This window comes from Delphinapterus leucas, chromosome 14 (genome assembly GCF_059928025.1).
Source record: "Delphinapterus leucas isolate spDelLeu-1000000601 "Yukka" chromosome 14, BTC_Dleu_Yukka2, whole genome shotgun sequence".
NCBI lineage: Eukaryota > Metazoa > Chordata > Mammalia > Artiodactyla > Monodontidae > Delphinapterus > Delphinapterus leucas.
In genome coordinates, this window is record NC_143142.1 from 35750191 (window position 1) to 35770578 (window position 20388).

General features: G+C 36.8%; 1 protein-coding gene and 1 long non-coding RNA gene across 2 annotated transcripts in view; one reads left to right on the forward strand and one right to left on the reverse strand.

Moving 5' to 3' along the window:
• LOC111162914 (heterogeneous nuclear ribonucleoprotein A1-like) overlaps positions 1 to 20388 on the reverse strand; it is a 357038-nt gene that overhangs the window by 105217 nt on the left and 231433 nt on the right. The window lies entirely within an intron of this gene.
• On the forward strand, positions 4356 to 10780 carry LOC149747604 (uncharacterized). Its single transcript, XR_016387592.1, has 2 exons — positions 4356 to 5005; positions 6412 to 10780. It is a non-coding gene; the product is annotated as an uncharacterized LOC149747604 (long non-coding RNA).

Genomic DNA, 20388 nt, shown 5'->3' on the forward strand with positions numbered 1-20388 from the left:
GTTGTATGTCTTCTCATCCTGAAAATTATGCTAGATACTCTTTTTAAAAGAATATATTGAAAATATGTATCAGGATCAGTTGAAGGACAATTGAAATAAAATAACACAAATCTGTTTTGTTTTTTTTTTTTGGCATCCTAAAATCTAGGACATAAAAAGAATTCCTAGAGAATTTGAAAGCATGTGATTTGGGTTTTCATTATAGATCCAAAACGAGACCCAGGTTTCATGGAAATGCTCCAGGTATTTATAGATCAGTTACATCCCATGGGCATTCAGCATTACTCGATTATATATGCACATAAATTTGACAAAATGTTTTCTTCTTGGTTTCACACAGAAAGTCCTAGAAAACTGGTCTGTGGGGAAAGCCTTCTTCCTGACCACATTGTGACAAGACCATTACCACACCAGGCAGTTGGGTCATTAGGACTAATTGTGAGGCACCCAGACTGTAGGAGGGCAGAAGGCTGTCACAATAGAGCAGAAGTGCATTCCCCAGGCTCTCTCTGGAAGAGGGATTTGCATACCCCATGAATCCTACCTTCAGTTTATTGGTGAGCTAGCCTCTTCTGTGCTATTTAGATTTCACTGCAAATACTCAAGCCTTTACAGAAGGGAAGCAGGGATTAGCTATCTTCAGTACAGTAGAAAATTCCTTTGCTGGATTTCTCTCTGTAAAATCCAAGAATGAGGCTTTTGCCTTTTTTTCTTTCTTTCTTTCTTTTTTAAATTCAGCTCTGAAATATTAGATAGACCAGAGCTGATGAATAAGGTTCTGCCATTCAACAAAAGAAGAGTAACTTCCAGTCTAAGACTCATTCTTGAGGTGAGCCCAGTCAACCTAAACTTGGGCTTATTATCTGAGAAAAGAGATAGAAAGACCTGCCCTATAAACAGAGTGCTTCTAAAATCATGTCTTTACATTAAAAGGATTTTCTTTTTTTAGCAAATAGTCTGAGAAAATAGACTTCATTTGCCCAATTAAGGACCAGCCATTGTGTCTCCTAAGAATTCTCACTGAGGGCGTTTGGAAAATTCATGAGCAATTGTTAAAGTTAAATATTTGAAGGAGATCATCTTCTGTATCTTGTGGTGTAGGGGGCTGTTCACATAGCCTATGCAGTAGGCCTTCAGTAATGTTTTGTTGAAAGAAGTGACTGATTTGGATATGATAAATAGATATAATTCATGAGGGATGAGATGATAGCATCATTCCAATAATTCAAATCGATTGATGCAAAAAGTGAATTTACTGTTACTCTTCAGGAGAACTTTGGCCTGTGGTACCACTGGATTGTGTAAGTATCAGGAAATCATCTTCTGAGTAAATGGAGGATCTTTGTAGAACAAATGGAGGGAAAATCCTTGCCTGATTAGGCCATGGATTATCTTCCCAAGGGATGGCCAAACACTACATGTTCTGTTCTGCGAAGGCAAATTAAAAAGGATGTATATACTTCATAGATGGATAAATTGATGGCATAATAATATTTTACAGTTTGTCAGTTCCTGAGTCTGCCAATCCTTTCAATCCTATGTTTTGGCTAGAACATATTTTGAATTTCTTAATTTGCAAAGAGACTGACATTTTAGGATATTTAGAGACAGAAACAGTTAAAAGAGTTTTGCATGGTACTGATGAACCTAGTGGCAGGGCAGGAATGAAGACGCAGACGTAGAGAACGGACTTGAGGACACGGTGGGGATGGGGAAGCTGGGACGAAGTGAGAGAGTAGCATTGACATATATACACTACCAATAGCATGGGGAGATCAGCTCGATCCTTTGTGATGACCTAGAGGGGTGGGATAGGGAGGGTGGGATGGAGGCTCAAGAGGGAGGGGATATGGGGATATATGTATACATATAGCTGATTCACTTTGTTGTACAGCAGAAGCTAACACAACATTGTAAAGCAATTATACTCCAATAAAGATATAATTAATAATAATAATAAGAGTTTTGCAAAACTTATAGTTCCTGTTAAGTGTAATATCCTTTCCACTCCCATTGTAGTTATTATCTCTAAAGCTTCTAGCCTTCCTTATGCCTGATATGGGCCCCAGAGCTGGCATTGCTTTTTTCATGGATTAAAAGGCAAATAGTAGAAGGGTTTTGTTCATACCCTTGAGCCAAACCTCTGTGAAGACTGTTGAGATACTTTTAAGACAAAGGATGGGGGATATTCCCCAAGGGAAGGCTGTGTATCAATAAGGAAATCTACTTATATCTTTCATTTACCTTATTTGAAACACAAAAAGAAGCCACTTCCAAATATATTTATATGGACTGTGTCTCAAAAGACCAAGCCAGTAGGATTCCTGAATAAAAGGTACTTAAGTAGGTGATATGTATGTGATTCTGAATTTTTCCCAATTTAAGCATTGACCTTGGCCTACCTTGCTTAAGCATAGTGATAAAAATCTATGAGTTTCATTTGTTCCTCTGATAAGAAAAAAGGCAAATAAAGTAACAAAAGGCAATAAAATTAGTAGGAAAAAGATAGGGGATAATAAAAATTCTAATTAATGAAATTAAACATGACATGAAATTGCTAGAGGGAGAATATAATTAAATAAACCAAATATAGAAAAAAGTCAGACAGGTGAGTACTAGGATATAGTGCTGTGAGGCAGAGATTATATTCCTTTAGGTCACTATTGTATCCTTGATAGTTCAATAGAGATTTATGAATGTAAACAATGACATTAGTAAATAAAATCCAAATGGGCTAAAAGGGAAATATTAAATGTAGTGTCTTTACGTAAATATAGCTCAGCCTCTTTTTTATTATTACCCTCCAAACCCAACCAAGGAGACTTTTTAGACATTTTTTTCTATTTGTCCCCACTCCCCTTGAAGTCGTAAAACCACAGATATACTATATTCTGTTCATGTACTGTGACCCTTTGCAGGGCCACAAACTACTGTAATAGCTAAGATGTTTTTGCCTCCCAAACCAATTTTTGCCCCATTGGGGGAGATAATGATTCTGTTAAAAATGCATGCTTTATGGAAAGCAGCATTTTAGAGTGAATATGGCTTGAAAGCCACATAAGGCCTGAATCTGTTTCTGAGCATATGGGGAGGTTACTCGACCTCTCTGAATCCCAGGATAATAATATCTACCTTTTACGTTTATTGTCAATGTAAGTTTATTTTAAGTTCATTGTCACTGACTGGCATATGTATTGACATTTCATAAATCATAGTCTCTTACACACTGTGGTGTTTTCAAGGAAGTGGTGAAAATGTTTAGCAGATATGCCAACCAGTAGTCTTCTCTGAAGGATGGATGGTACTCCCCTGAGAAGACCCTTAAAGCGTACATTTTAATAACCATGAGCTGAAGAGCAAGACCAAAACTTTTGCCTTCCTGCCTTTTGCCTTAAGCTCTGACCAGTCTAAATTGATGCACTATGTAGGTCCAGAGTGAAATATCTGCAAAACACCTTTCTTTAATGAATGCACTGAAGCCTAATATGTAGCTCAGATTAGAGCTGAGAGATTGTGCCTGAATCTGGTTGAAATGTTTCACTTACCGCTGCACACAGCAAAGGCAGTCCTCGAGACACTTCTTTAGAATCTCTACTGCTCCTTGGACCAAACTGGAAAACCATTACCTTATACAGTCCTTTCTAGTCTTCAGATTTAAGCATCGATTCATGGACAGTTCATGTGTTGCGTTGAATTTCTGTTTGCTTTGATGTTCCTATACTTTAACGTGGTTGATACTTTTGAAAACAAATTAGAAATCAGCGTAGTTGACTTGCTTTATGAACACAGAAATTAACCTATTGGACTTGCCTTTACCCAGTTGCTTGGTAAGTAGGAGCTTCAGTTGATAAACTTCACAACCTAGCAGCCAGTATAAATATTGAATCCAATAGTATAGGAGAGCTTGGGCTCTAAGTCAGGAAATATTTATTTCAATGATATTTTCTCTTTCTAATAAAAAATTAGAAATGTTCATGATTAATTTTTCTATTCTCACATAACTACAACAAATCATATGATGTGAAAAAGAGTGAAAATTGCAGGACAATGGAGTGGAATAGATATTGAAGTTGCAGCTGTTGGCAGGTGGGATAGACATGTACCACTCTGATGCTGTCTTACCACTCATTATTTTCCATTTCTCACTCTGCATTTTGTATAGATTTGTGTGTGAAAATACTATACAGTGAATACTATATAGGAAAGTACTTTTGTCATGATATATGGTAGAAAACAATCTTGATCACTAGTGATAAATTATGCCATGGTCTTCATTAAGGATCATGTAATAAGTTAGAGGTCACACAAATGAGTTTTTCTTTCTTATTTCAAAGTACTATTCACTCCAAGGCTTCCATGGATCTTTTAGGAAATGAATTCTAATAATGGTTGACTGAGTTTCACTGGAGTGCCAAGTGGCAGTAAAAAATTTTATGTAGGTATACAATTCCTTGAATGATTTGAAAAAACAAAAACATATCGTAGGTAATAGATACATGGCTAAATTCAGAGCATTCTGAATAATTAGTAATTCTGAATAATTAGTGGTGCATGAGGAATGACCTCGGATGCATAGATGTTACAGAGGTGAAGAGAGCTTGTTGTTGAAACATTTTTATTGGTATAAACAACAAATTGTCTCTTCCTTGTCCAAGGATGTACTAAGTATAAGCATGAACCAATGTATTACTTACTGTCTTTCTTGAAGCAAAACTTGTTTTTGGCAATTGACAATTTCTATCCAGTTTCCAATTTGTGAAACATAATTTCTTGAATTCTATAGAGTTTTTACCTTTCATGTTCAGAGTCTACGTGAATCCTTTAAGTTTGCTGAGGTCTTTATAATCTGAAAAGCACAAAAAAGGTTTATTTATTTTAACATCATCAGGATGAAGAATTAGCTCCATTGTTCCAAAATGGCCTGCTTCTGTTCACAAGAATCATGATAAGAAGACATGCCCCATGACTTCTAGGGAAAATGGACATTCCTCCTTTGACATCAAAGGTAGATAAACTGGCAAAAATAACCCCAATTCTGCTTTCTTTTTACTCATTCTCTCTTGAATAGAAAGTGTGTTTTTTTTAAGATGCTGATGCTCCTAGCTTCTTGCAAGCTAGGAGCTTTCTGTAAATCAAGTTGCCATGGGAGGGACAGTGTGAAAATTTAGCAGTTTGATATTTGGGTAGACTGACCAGTAAAATAATCTAGAATCAGCATGGGCATCTAGACTTTTCTTCTGAGCTGTCTCTGCAGAAATGTTCAGAGCTTTATCTATACATTTTAAATTGTAGATTTTAAATAAATGTTAATGGTGAAAGAGAGGATCAAGATCTAGGTAATAATGATGCTATGGCTCTAAATAGACTGGCAGTAAGCTGAGACAGATGTTCTTGGGGTGGAAAAGGGAGCTGCTAATTACTGTTCATAAGCATATGGCATATGATCAGTTAGCAGAATACTTTTCCAATATTGCATGTGACATTGTAAATCCAGATTCCTGAACAAGAATGGGGAATAGAGAAATGGATAGTTTTTTTTGTTTGTTTTGTTTTGTTTAGAAGAGGAAGCTTTCCAAGAGACTATCTCAAAATTCAAGAAAAGTGTAAATTTCCACATAAGTGTGAACGGAGGCATAAGTTCCATTTAGTGGATACATTAGGTTGATGACCTTATATGTGGAATGACTATAAAAGTGGGAAAAGAGATAACTTACCCCAGGTGTCCTTGCTTTTTTCACATTGGCACTTCAGGATATTCACTGCAAATTCTCCAGGCTAGAAACTGGGATCTATTGAGGTAGAAAGTCCAGACATTGAAGGACACTTAAAACAATGAAGCCCTGGGAAATAGCCAGTATCCTACATGGAAATGAGTTGCCGTGACACTAGTTTGAGCACATGCCAGAATGAATACCTGCAGGAGACAAGCAGCTGCTGTCTGGTGAGCTGGGATGGCAGGGCTCTGAGAGGGCAGAGGAAGCAACATATGGACATAGCATAGCAGAACTCAAAACCAAATAAAACAAGGAAATAATAGCTTCAAACAGAAAAACAAAGTGTGTGCCCCTGGCACAAGCCAAGTAGCCTTTGGGGACTTCAGCTTCATCCAGAAGAAAGAACCATGTTCTTTATAACCTCATCTTGAAAACAAGCTGTTGATAAATGAGTACACAATAATAGATCCATAGCAAGGAGGAATTATGAAGTTTGGTGACATCATCCTGTGTACCTTCTGACAGTCTTAGAGAAGTTCATTTCTGGAGTCTTTGATGAGACTCATGTCTACTGACCTAAAAAGTAAGCTGGTAGCAAGTTGTACTTATTGTTAAACTAGTGCAGGAAACATGGATTAGAGGATCAGACTAGAAGTCACAAACTTGCATTCATTTTCTTGTTTCTATTACCTTGCAGGTAGGCTTTGGGCAACCACATTATCATGATCATCATCATCACCATCGTCGTTGTTGCCCCATGAATCGAGAACGTAGGTTTGTCAGTCTCTGCTTTAACACTTGAAACATATTATTTCATTTAATTTTTGCAAATGACTATGTGGTAGTTATCGGTATTATAATCTCTGTTTTATAAATGAGGAAATTGAGACTCAGATTGAATAACTGGTTCAACTTCACTTAACCACTAAGTGGCAGAGCCAGCATTTGATCATCTGACTTCCAAAGTCCATGGTCTTAATCACTATCCTGTACTGTCACATGCCCTCTCTGAGCTTCATGTTATTCATCTGTTAAATGGAAAGCTGATCTAGACAATCTCTAAACAGCTTCTTTCAACTCCAAATTCTAATTCTTAAATTTCTTCCAACTTCCCCACCACTACCCCACAATACCCCTTAGGATATCTCAAACCCTAAAAATGACCACCATCCTTCCTTCCCCTCCCCGTTCTTTTTAACAGGAGACATTTTAATTTTCTTGATATTCTTTTTCATGCCAAATTACATAGGGCTCATTATAACTCATGTGACCACCTCCCCATCTCCAAGGAATTCACAATGAAATTAGGAGATATAAATAGTGTTAGGGCAGATCCTGGGAGCAAGTTGGGTTCCTTAGAGGCTGTGAAAGCTGATGTGCTAATCCAGCAAGTCCTCCAGGGGACCAGACCTGGGAGATGTGTGTCACCTACAGCTGCCTGATTTGCAGCCAGGATATTTGTAATGAAACTAAAATATTGAAAGAGCAGGTAACTCAGGTACAATGAGCTGAAGTCAAGGAAAGAATTATATGTTAAAGTAATACATTTAGACATCAGGTAAATATATTAAAAATCTAGAATAAGGTATTGGTTTTATAGTTTTACCAGTTTAGATTAGCTGCATTCACAGCAGAAATCTCCTGAACAACAGTTTGACTTAATGCCATTTCTGCTGTGTAGACTTTACTTGGGGAGTCTGGACAGTGTCATTCGCACAGTTAATAAATGATTATGCTAAGAAATGATGGCTTGGGAAATCTCCTCTGTGCTTTTCAAATTACCAACTGTCCTTAAAACATATGGTACTATGTAATTTCCTGATATTAGAATTGAAAAATACAGATGTGCCTGGGAAAAATGAACATAAATAATTGTAAAATAAGGTTTCTTAATTATTACACTAGACTCTAAATTGAAGATTGATTTCACCAGTGACTTTATAATGGTCTATACTAATCAGATAAGATTAGCTGGGAAGTGGTACCAGATACTCCAGTTTATAATCTGCAGTACTATCCAATAGAAACTTTTGTGGTGAAATAAATGTTCTCTATCCATTAGTCACATATGGCTATTGAGCACTTGATGTGTGATCACTGTGACTAGGAACAGAATTTTAAATTTATTTAATTTTAATTAATTTAAATTTAAGTAGCCACATTTAAATAGCTTACTGGCTACTGTATTGTACGGTGCAGAGCTAGAAAGATGCTCATCATAAATGTATTTCTGAACCATGTATTGTCTTCAAGTTGAGACAGCAATTCGTTTTTTTATTGCAGAGATTACTCAGTGGATAATATAAATAACAATCCTTAAAACAAACGAAAAAGGAGCATAAGACCCTTTTGTGTCCACGACTTAATTGCCTCTTGCCAAAATAGTGAGTCTATTTATTCACCTTCAAGTTGGTCTTAGAGAAGTCCATCTGTTCTCTGGAAAAAGCATGTGGTTAAAATAGTTGGTTGACAGAACTTTTCATGTTTCCACTTCTTTTGTTATGTAGAACTTAGAACGTTTTTTTTGGGGAATTGTATTTATTTCAGACAGAGGTATAATAGTACTCTTGAAAATATTAGATACAGTCATCTCTTGGTACCTGAGGGAGATTTGTTCCAGGACCCCTGTGATACTAAAATGGGTGCTCAAGTCCTTTATATAAAATGGTGTAGTATTTGCATATAAGCTACACACATCCTCCTGTATAATTTAAATCATCTCTAGATTACTTATAATACCTAATACAATGTAAGTGCTACGTAAAGGGTTGTAAACATAAATGGTATGTAGATAGCTGCGTGTGCATGGCAAATTCAAGTTTTGCTTTTGGAAACTTTCTGGAATTTTTTTCCCAAGTGTTTTCCATCTGAGGTTGGTCAAATCTGTGGATGCAGAACCCACAGATATGGAGGGCTGACTGTATTTAGGAAATCTAGCAAACGGCTAATATTTATTAAAGTTCTACCGTTGTCTCAAGAACTGCAGTTTTCACAACCCTGTGAGGTAAGGTTCTCCCCATTTGACAGATGAGGATGCCAAGGCCCAGAAAGAGTAAGTAACTTGTCAAAGGTCACAGGGCTATTAGTGGCAAAAACCAGGACTCTGAACTCAGGCAGTCTGGCTTCTGTGGCCAAGGCCTCAAGCACTAGCCTGTGATGCTTTTCATTCCCCTGTGGCTGACTGCCCTCTTCCACCTCTGTTCTTATACCTCACCCATCCCTGAGCTCTTCGGGTAGAGAATGGTGGAAATAAGGCTGAATATTCTAGTTCTTACACTGACCATGCACAAGGTAGCTGACCTTGAAGAAGCCTATTTCTGCCTTCTCTTATTTTTGTATATGGCAATTACGATGTACTTGGGCCTATCCTGGATACCAAGAAGCCACTTAGGATGTGCTCAGGGCTGTTCTGTCTACAGTGCTGTGAGACAGGGGTATCACGTCTCCTTGAGGTGGATCTAGCTGAGCTTCTGTTAAGAGACACTGGGAGCAAAAGCTGCAGGGACCACAGGAGTGATGACTGGGCTGAGACAATCTTGGCTATGCTGAGCGTCCAGGTTTCAGAAGCCAGGAAAAGCACAGAACTATGGTTCTGCATAGTGGCAACCTGCCCTTAGTGTCCGGGGAAGCTTCTGGAAAATTCCCACAAGAGTTTATGGGCACCAGCATCCTGAGACTGAAGATTATCCAATCAGCCATTTCACACACCGTGTTCTGGTGAGTTATCATCCACCTTTTCTCATTCTAAACAAAGGAGAGTCATGTTCATAGAGGTCTGAGCCCACAGGCAGTATTAGTTGAATGGTAAGCTAGAAGATGTGTACTCCCCCTGTTATTTCTTAAAAACACTTGTATTTTTAAAAATAATATATTAAAGCAAGTCTAGTAAAAAATTAAAATTCCACATTTATTAGAATGCACAAATTAGAATAAGGGAAGTAAGGCAACGTTTTAAAGAACATTTTAGTGTTATTAAATGGCTGGGATTCTAGAGGCACTGGGGGTTTGTTTCATAACACGTGTATTCGTAGCGTTTGTGATATGTCTCTTATCATTTCACATCACTAATACATATAGACCAATAACCTTGGGATATGCAGGAACATTTTTATCATCTCATTGCTTTATTTATGTTACTGACTGTCCCACTAGACTGTGAACCTTGTGAAGGCAAGGGCTTCATCTTATTCATCGATGCTTTCCATGTTGTCTGTCACAGGGTTTGAATGAATGACTGAAAGGATAAAGGGCTGAGCAGAATAACACCAATATTTCTGATGTTTATAGGGATTTTAGGAGGGGAGATCTGAGGACTATGATACAAAGGTGATGTTCCAGGAAAATTATTTGGAACATTTGTAGAAGGGTATATATACATGGGGACCATTACACTATTTAAAGAGATGAAACTAATATCCCCCAGTGCCTCCTCTGCTTTCATTGATTTGATTAAACGACCAGGTTTTTGCATCCTGCAGCACTCTTTATAATGCCAAATGGGTCATAAATGTAAAAATTTGTGCATAACTGTTGTAATGATAATCTGTAGATCCTATTGGATAGTCTTGGATAGTAGACACTCTTGTTTCCTGCTAAAATCACAGCCTGATTTCTTCCTTTTAAATCCTTACATCTCATTTCTTTTCTTGTTCTACTGCAGTGTAGAAATGTCAGTAGCTATTGAAAACAAATGGTGATGGTATGCATTCTTCGCGGGTTCTGCATTATAATGGAAATGCTTCCAGTGTCTCCGTTTAAGATAATGTTTGCTGAGGGTTTGTTATGCTAAGGAAGTTTCCTTCTATTCTTAATTCATTAGATTTGTTTAGTATCATGAATTGCTATTGAATTTTATAGGATGCATTTCTTGTATCTGTTGAGATTATAATTGACTTTCTAATCTGGAATTGACTATGGTGGTGATATTCATTAGTTGATTTTTTCATGTTAAACCAACTTTGCATTTCTAGACAAACTTAAGTTATTCATGCTTTATTGGATATTTTTTATACATTGTTTCAGTTTGCTAATAGTTATGGTTTGTTTTGGCACATTAATTTATAAAAGTAAGCTTTGAAAATTCATATGTAAGAAAATTTTCTAGTTTCTTTTCTTTTTTATTGATTTCTAATTTAATTGTATTGTGATGGTGCCTATCACTAATTTGTTGAGGCTTGTTTTCTGGCCTGGCATTTTAATAAATAATTGATGTGCGCTTAGAAAAGAACTGTAGTCTCAGGGACTTCCCTGGTGGTCCAGTGGGTAAGACACTGAGCTCCCAATGCAGGGGGCCCAGGGTCCGATCCCCGGTCAGGGAAATAGATCCCGCATGCATGCTGCAACTAAGAAGTCCGCATGCCGCAACTGAAGATCCCACATGCCTCAAATAAGACCCGGCACAGCCAAAATAAATTAAAAAGAAAAGAATTGTACTCTCTATTTGTTGGATGTAATGTACTATATGTTTCTTAGAGTAACGTTAGAGTAACACTGTCCCTTGCTTGTAAATGTCAGTTATAGTGTTCAACTGTTACAGATTTTACTGCTATTTTTTTGTCAGCCTAATCTAGCAATTCCTGAGACGTGTGTAACTATTTTCCATTATGACATTGGAATTTGTCTCTCTCTTGCAGAGCTTTCAATTTGGAATGATATAATTTGAGGTTTTGTTATTAAATGCATAAAGATTTAGAATTGTTTTAAAATTTTTCCTAATAAATTGAACTTTAAGCAGTTATTTTTCTTAGATCTAGTAATACTTTATATCAAAATCTATTTTATACAATATTTATAATGTGACACCAGGTTCTTTTGGTTTGAACCTGGTACATATATTTTCCATCCTTTTTTATATAAACTTTCTGTGTCTATATATATGTGTTTAACAGTGTCCTTTGTAAATGACCGATAGCTAGATTTTAAAAAAATGTGGTGAAACATCTTGTTTTTTAACAGAAAAGTTTATCTTTTTTATAATTACTTTAGATATATTTGGATCTTAAAGTACATCTTAATTTTTACTTTCCGTTTTTTGACTTTTTTGGTTTCATGTTTTGCTTCCTTTCTTGTCTTCATTTGGTTTGTTTTATTTGCTTTTTAAAAAATCTGTTGCATTTTTGTTGATTTATTTTTCTCATAGGCTCTTCATTATTATACCCTACTGTTGTGGAAATTACACTTTTTTCTTTTTTTTAATGACTATCCTAGATAGTTTCAAAGGCATATTTAAACAATGTCTGAAGTTGGTTAATATCTTTATCCACTACTTGAAATATATTGGACCTTAAGATGCTTTAACTCTAATTACAACTCCTCCAATAAATTAAAATCTATTTTTGGCTATTGCTTTTACCTACTCTATGTTTTAATGCCATATATTAGACAGTATCATTATTACTATTTTAAAAACAATGTCTTATAGATTTACCAAGACCACTGCCCACTGTTTCTCATTTGCATCTCAAGCTCTATGATAGTTTTCTTTTTGAGAGAAGCAGAACTTTTAGAATTTTCTTTAGTGAAAGTCTGTAGTAAACTTTCAGTTTTTGTTTAGCTGAAAACAAAATTTTATTATTATACTTGAAATATAGCTTTGCTTGTTTAAAATTCTAGATTATTACTTTTTTTTCTAATATTAATACTTATTGAACAGAAGACATTCAATAATCTTCCATTGCTTCTGTTTTCTATTATAGCTTTCAGTTTAATTCAGCCTTCTTTATATATCACACTTGCATTTAGTGTTCTACAGTTTCATCAAAAATACTGATGACTAATTATATAAATATAGATTATATATGTATTTGTTATTTAAGATAACTAGTGGGTTTTGAGGATCTGAAGTTTTGTGTCTTTTTATAATTCAGTAAAATTATTTGTTTTTATTCCTTTAATTATTGCCTTATTCTGATTTTTGTATCAATATCTTTTTGGTTCTCTGATTAGACACATGTTAGACCTTCTTACTCCTTCCTAACCTCTTTTCTATTTTCTGTATTTTGTATCTTTGGGCTTCTTTCAGAATAACATCTTTGTATCTATCTTCTAGTTTACTAACTTTTTCTTCAGCTGCATCTAATTTTCCCTTCAGTCTATCAACCAATTTTTAAATTTTATTTTATTTTTCATTTGAAAATATATTTCATTTATTTCAATTCTTGCTGTTTAATTTATACACTCTCTTGTCCTTTGCTTATAACTTTAAGAAATGCTTTATTTATTCAAACATATGAAAAGTACTCATTTCATATTCTCTTTCTGATAAATTCCAGTGTCTGAAATATTTGCTAGTATCTTGTCACTAGCTGGCTGTCACTAATTTCACCTTATTTGTTCACATAGTTCATGGCTGTTCATGATGAGTTCATAGTCCTTAGAACTTCAGCTGTGGGAATTCTTTGAAGCCTGGATGTGATTGCATTCCTCTGGAGAGCATTTTTGTTGGCTTCTAGTTAACTGATATCATTGCCAATTGGGGACTACTTGAAAATCTTTGTTGACCATATAGATAGCATGAATCCAGTCTGAAAAATGTAGATTTTTAGAGCAAAATTGTCCTTACAGATTATCAGGGAACCTTAGAGAAGCAGGCTTACTTGCTGACCCTTCAGTTTGGTAGATTTATTCCCAGTTACCCTCCAAAACTCAATTTTATGTGGGGGATCTTCTATTAGACCATTCACTTTGGATAGTCCTTGATTTTGTTACCTACTTCCCATGGTCTCTGCTGCTGTCAAAACAGAAACTGAAATTATCATGGTTAAGCAGATGCTTCCTGGAAAAAGCTGGCTTCAGGCCTTTATAAATTTCCCAAGTGTCTTCTTTCTCTGTTTTCAGCTTCTGAATATTCTTTACTTTCTTGTTCTCCCAGGAAGTCACTTAAAAATATGTTTTCAATATATTATTAAGCATGTTAAGTTATTTTTATATTTTGGGCATATGGGCTGTTTGTCACTGGAATTGAAATTTCTTTTCTGGAGTCTCCGAGAGAAGTGTTCTTGGACTAAGTGCCTTAGATACCACTCTGATATCCCATAAGAGGGTGAAGACAAAGCATTAACTTATTGGCTGATATTCTTGAAAATCAATTCAGTAGTGTTATAGATTTTTATTTAATTGGAGCAAAAATACCCTCAAGGAGCACATTATAAGACTGCAAGAGTGAAGTGCTGACATTGACAAGAAGATCATAGCCTCAATACAAATTGCTCAGTCTGGTTTGTGGAACTGCACCCTTTGCTGCTTTTAGGTTTTTTTTTTTTTTAATATGAGAAGTTATTTGAGTTAAAATATTATTTGTATACACATTTATTTATGGGTCATCAAAAAAAGATTTAACATGTAGTTTTTAGCCACGACTAGGCTTATATAATATTGCCCACACAGTATTTTCACACGAAACTAAAGCCCAAGAAAACTGGAGAGCTCACCCTACAAATTCCCAAACTCAAAGCTATAATGTTGTTTTGATACTATGGTCGTTGCTGTGGAGATTTCTGGGGTTTTTTGGTTTTTTTTTTCAAAACTAAACGGTGAATTTTGAATGGGGTTGGGAAATAAGCAGCAGGTGCGTATGAGCTGCAAATATAAAAGATTTTCTTTCAATAGAGTTAGACTATTGCTACTACCTCGTTACCATGAGTCAAATGTGAATGTTTGTGTCTGCCAAGGGAAATCTCCCTTTTCCTTGTTTACTCTCCTTAGGTTAATTATTTTCATACAGAAAATCCACAAGGGATTTTCTCTGGCAGCTCCAGGGGCCAGACCCAGCTACGGAGAGAAATATTCCCAGAAAACTGGTAAGCACTTTGGGAGGTTTGCTAGCTCTTTCATAATATCAGTGTTAGGACATTTTCTGTGTTGATACATTGTTTTTCTATTGTGATAGCCATAGAAATATTCATTAACCTTCAAATTTACATGTAGCATTGTTTGAGATTACGTTATATAATCACTATTGTTATTGTATTATTAATGCCTAGCCCTTAAATCTGTTTTGAAACTGGTAGGATAAAATTGTAACTGAATATGTGTGATTTCTGTGGAAATACAATTACTGTTTCATGGCAATGTCAAATAATGAAAGTTTTCTCTAACTGGAAATAGTAACTCCATTGATTCCATGACTCAGTTCCAAGACTGCCATTTTCTTTAGGTGAATGGGAAATCTAAGGTGTGAAAAAATGTGTAGGCAGTGTGGAAATACCAGTGGAGTATAAAATACACCGTAGTGTAGAAAATCTGGGTTGTAATCCTGGTTCTGCAGTATGTTAATGGTATGATTTTGAATAAATCAGTTTCTCTCTCTAAGCTAAGGTTTCTTATCTCTAAAAATGGGGATAAATGTGGTAATTAGGAGCAAGAATTTGGGGAAGCTAAACATAGATTTGAGTACTGAATCTACTCTTAATGAACTGTGTAAATATGAACAAGTTGCTTAGCCTCAGTAGGACTCAATGTTCTCATCTATGAAATAGAAATAGTACAGTGTCTGGATTAGCACTTGAAGTAATAAAGGATTTGTTTTTTATTCCTGTGCAAATACAAATTCATTTTTTAAATCACATCATTCTTCCTCCTAGATATTAGGCTTCCAGTGCCTCAGGGTAGAGTTGTTACAGCAAAAATGCAAAGAAAGAGAGAAAAGAGTCCATTCAGGCAGTGGTCCCTGAATTTACAATAGCTTTGAAAGAAATTTTCTGAGCCAATATTCTCTACTCTTGTTCAGGATAGTTACCCATTTCCTGGCTTAGAAAAAAACAGGAAAGTCAGAGAGGTAGACTTTTAAGTGGACACTGGTCAGTGTCCCAGAGACGGGGATCTGCTCTCACCCCACCTTGGGTGGAGTTGGAGAGAATGAGAGAACTCAAACATAGGTTATTGATCTAAGATCACCCAGGAGTCTTGTGTCACCTTCTAAGTGACAACTTGGAAATCAGGCTCCTTCACATATTAAAAACTCAGTAAGTGGTAACTTTCCTATCAGGTCATAAATTTGCTGAAGTCAGAGACGACGTCTTGCTTATTCACTCAATAAAAAATTGTAGAATGACTACTTTTCTATCACTGGCAAGAGCAGCCAAGGTCATTGCTCAAATGGAATCTATACTGTAGGTTCTTTACTTTCATGTTCTTTATATTTTTTATAGTCTTTCCAGCAGTGCTGGCTCATAAAACATACAAGATAAATATTTGTTGACCGAATTGAATGACTTTTTCTTGTACCCAGATAGAGTTAGTAAGTCTGGAGACTTACTTATTCTTCTAGGCTAATAGAAAGAATGACTCTATTTACATGAAGGTTAATCTAAGACACGGCATGAAAAGCTTGAGAAGGAATTAACAAATTCTATTTCCTATTTCACTTCTACCTTCTAAATTGACTGTTTACTCCTCATTGGCACAGTCTATGAATAGATATTCTACATGACTTTTTATGAATGACCAATCCTTACACCGTGGAATACTTATGGCTATAAATAAAGATTGACTTCAAAATTACATCAGCAATTTAAGCATCTTATGCTGTACTAAAAAATAGATTAAAGTAATTATCATGTGCCATTTTAACCAGTAAGAAAAATGGCCACACTGTCATTTTGATAAATAATGCTGGTGCAAGAGAATGTGCATGTTTTAATTTTATCCCTTGGAGTTGCAAACCCACATCCATTTAAAAGTAGTCCAGGATGATACAGCAGGCTTTTTTGTCAGGAGAAAAACCATTATCATCTCTTTTAATAAAAATGCTGATGGCCATTTCTAAGTAACTCTTCTTCTTAAGTAACAGATCTGTAGCTTCAACACAGGGTTATAATTGATTATTGCACTACACGGTCTAATTAGACAGAAAACAGTATTAAAAATAGTGCCAAGATGTAGGTTTAAGATATATGGGAGATGACGCCTGCCCACAATAAATAGTCCCCATACTGAGAAGTACCCCAAGCAAATTTTTAGGACCTTAATGCATTCTTGATCAAGACTGAAATGGCGTCTTATTTCAAACTGTGCATCAATTTTAATATTGACATTAATTTTTGCCTGGAAAGAACTTTGAGACATCATCTAGTCTGTTCTTTTACTTCTATAAAGGATCACAGTCACCACTTTGGTACCAGGAAATTAATTTTGTTTTTAAAGCATCAGAGAAAAAGAGATTTTACAATTTTCTGAATCTATAAATTACTGGACTGGGTAAAACAAGATCATTCCATCTTAATCCTGGGGACAGTGGTTCAGCAGAATGGAGAACCAGCAGACCTCCTCCTTGGCAGGCTCTCCTCCCTCCAGAACTGGGAGGATGAGCTGCCCTTACCCAGGTCATGTCCTGTTTGTTGCAACATCTCCAGACATGATACTGCTCTTGACATATTGGATGTGCCTAGTAGATCTTAATAATAAATACAATTTCTTCAGAGCTCTCCTTCCGGAACGATGGTTGACACTGAATAATGTTGTTGGTTGGATTCTCTGTGAAATAGCCTCTGAGATTCAGAGAGTTGCATTCAGGAAGTTTATTTGGGAGTTTGTTTGGGCAGGAGAAGGTGAACTGAGGTGCTTCAGTAAATTGCATCTTAACTGATTCTCCAGGCTGCTCTGGAGCTGGCATGGGTCTTCAGCCTTGTCCTGAGTGCAGACAAGCAGTGATGCCAACTGCTCCTGGAAAGGAAGCAAATGTTGGGAAAGGCAGCTTCCTTCTGCAGAATTAGATTTCTGGTAATAGTTGTGAGTCCTCAGTTGCCAGCATTTCTGGAAGCTAAGGGAATGGGTGCCTAGGTGGCACACTACACTATCTACCGCAACTGAACATTAGTACCACAGCATCCACTACAAATAAACATTTGTTGAATGTATTAACTGTTACAATTTTTTTTAATTAATTAATTAATGGCTGCAGTGGGTCTTCATTGCTGTGCGTGGGCTTTCTCTAGTTGCGGCGGTCAGAGGCTAGTCTTTGTTCCGGTGCGCAGGCTTCTCATTGCGGTGGCTTCTCTTGTTGTGGAGCATGGGCTCCAGGCGCACGGGCTTCAGTAGTTATGGCCCGTGGGCTCAGTAGTTGTGGCTCACGGGCTCTAAAGCTCAGGCTCAGTAGTTGTGGCGCACGGGCTTAGTTGCTGCACGGCATGTGAGATCTTCCCGGACCAGGGCTTAAACCCGTACCCCCTGCATTGGCAGGCGGATTTTTAACCACTGTGCCACCAGGGAAGCCCTTAACTGTTACAATTTTTAAAGAGAGTTGCTTCCAACAAAACAGGGACAAGACATAATGAAATACTAAAAAATGTGGTTGGAAAATAGGGATAAGGATGAGGAAGCAGCTTGACGATAATATGGAAGAGTTTGAATTTTCTGATATCCACGTAATTGACATCAGAGGAAGAAGCAAGAATTGTAGCAACAAGGAGGCAGATAGGAGGGACTTGGGCAACCCTTCCAGTGCTCCAGACTCATTTTCTATTTATAAGACAAAATGACATGATTTTTGTCCTTCCATCTCCATGTTGCACTGTGACTTCCTTTCTGACATTTGCTTTTCTTTATTCACACAACATGCTTCTTAACATCTACACTTTTGCTCCTGTAGCTTCTTTTGCCTACAATGTCTTCTCCATCCCTATGAATTTTCAAACATTTATCTATCATTAAATAAACATTTAGATGAAGCGTTTGCCCTTAAAGATATTCCTGCTTACTTTCGTCCTGATGCTGGGTAGACCTTTTGGTGGTCTCCCTATTGTATATGCTCCAGTAATTTCTCTGCTTCATGTTTGACCCTCCCGCTCAGACTCTAAACTCGTTAAGAGCAAGCAGTCATGTATCTCTTTGAAAAACTATCAACTGATATTGTGTCTAGCGAGTGGTGGTCACTCAAAACTGTCTTTTGGTTGCATTAATGAATTACATGATACTTAGGTAGGATTCCAATTGTTAGAAAGGATTCAGGGGATAATGTAATTTAGCAGAATGTAATACTCAAGGGCAAAGCCAAAGGAACATCTAAAGCAATTTTAGAAAGTGGTTAGCAAGACTCCTAGCTGGGCCAGAGGGTTCACATAGGCTGAGGGGGAGTTAGATGATTGCCAGATTGGAAAGGATCTTGAACACCTGGAAAAGAAATCCACACTTAGTATTTTAGTTACTGATTTTATTATATGGGTAAATCCCCAAAATTTCATTTAAAGACTAAAAAGGTGATTTATAGGGTGTATTGAAGAGATGAGTGATCCAGGATATCAGACCAGTTAAGCAGTTATTACAGTTACTTGGCATAAGGTGGAAGAGAACTCACCTTGAATAAGCAGTGTAACAGACAGTATCACAGACAGACAGTGTAGGGTTACGCTGATTATCTAGGTAGGTCAAACCCAGGGTGGGTCAGAAATGGAAGATGGCAGGGTTGCAGCAGGCGATGTGGGAAGGTAACGAATAGGTGACATGTGATAGACGCATCATCTTGTGGTGATCCACCTACAGGCTATCCTACACGTCACCATCTGGGAGGTCTGCTTTCAAGTGGATGGAACAAAAATTCAGAGAACATGGAAGCAGATAATAGGTAGAGTCCAGCAAGCCACTGGCAGTAGAAAAATCTGGCAAAAGTAGTGAGAAGCCAGCCATAATATCAGGATTTAGGAGATAGAATTCTGTCCTTGGGATACTGGAGAGAACAAGATAGGAGTGTAGTACTCTAAGACTCTAATACTGTGTAAAGCACCAAGACAGGGGGTCAGTTACCGAAATCAGTTTACAAGGTGTGAGTGTGATCATAGTAATAGGCGACATTAGATTGGAAAGTTTGTTTTTATCCAGTGCAAGGAAGGAGACACATTCGGTAACCTCTGGCAATGGGAGCCTTCTTTTAAGGATAGATGGAGAGGAAAACAGGAATACAGCCATACGTTTACTAAGCTGACAGCAATACTAGGCACTCAATAAGAACTGTAATAGTTGTTGCCTCAGGAAGGGTTGCTTCTTAGCTCTTCTGAATGCCTATGAAAGACTCCAGTTCGTACAGTCAATATTATAGAAAGTTGGCAGGACTGTCTGGTAAATACACTCAATGGGTCAATAACCTAGCTGTTCTTAGGTCAGATGCCATCACTGGTCAAGCCAGCGGTGGTCTTGGTGATTGGATTGGATTACTTGGTGATTGGTGAGTCCCCTTACCAAGGACAGTGAAGGTAGCAGACATTAAGAGTCATACTGGATTCCTCTAATACATTAAAAGAGGAGCAGAAGACAAGACAGTAGCAGCTGGAAGGCTGACGGGATGTTGACCAAAGGTTCCAAAAATCCAGTGGCAGTGGCAGCCCACCAGGCAAGTGGTTTCAAAGTGATATGTATGAGAAACATTATAAAGAAGACTTGATAGGGTTCGGTTGCTAAGTAATTTGGTTGAGTTTTTGCACATCTTTCTTTCTTCCAGAAAAATCTCTGAACAGAGCCTTTTAAAAAATTTTATGCATTCTACAAATAAGAACTAAAAGAAAACTCCTAGAGTTGAAGTTTACATGATCTTCTATTCTGTACTATGTGAAAGCCATGATAAACAAAAGTTTATGACAAAATAAATGTTCCTGGATGGACTGAGATGATGCTAAATTTGGGGAAAAAAGGACAACATCCATGATGAATTTATAAGATTCTAAACAGTATTTAGTACAAAGCCAAC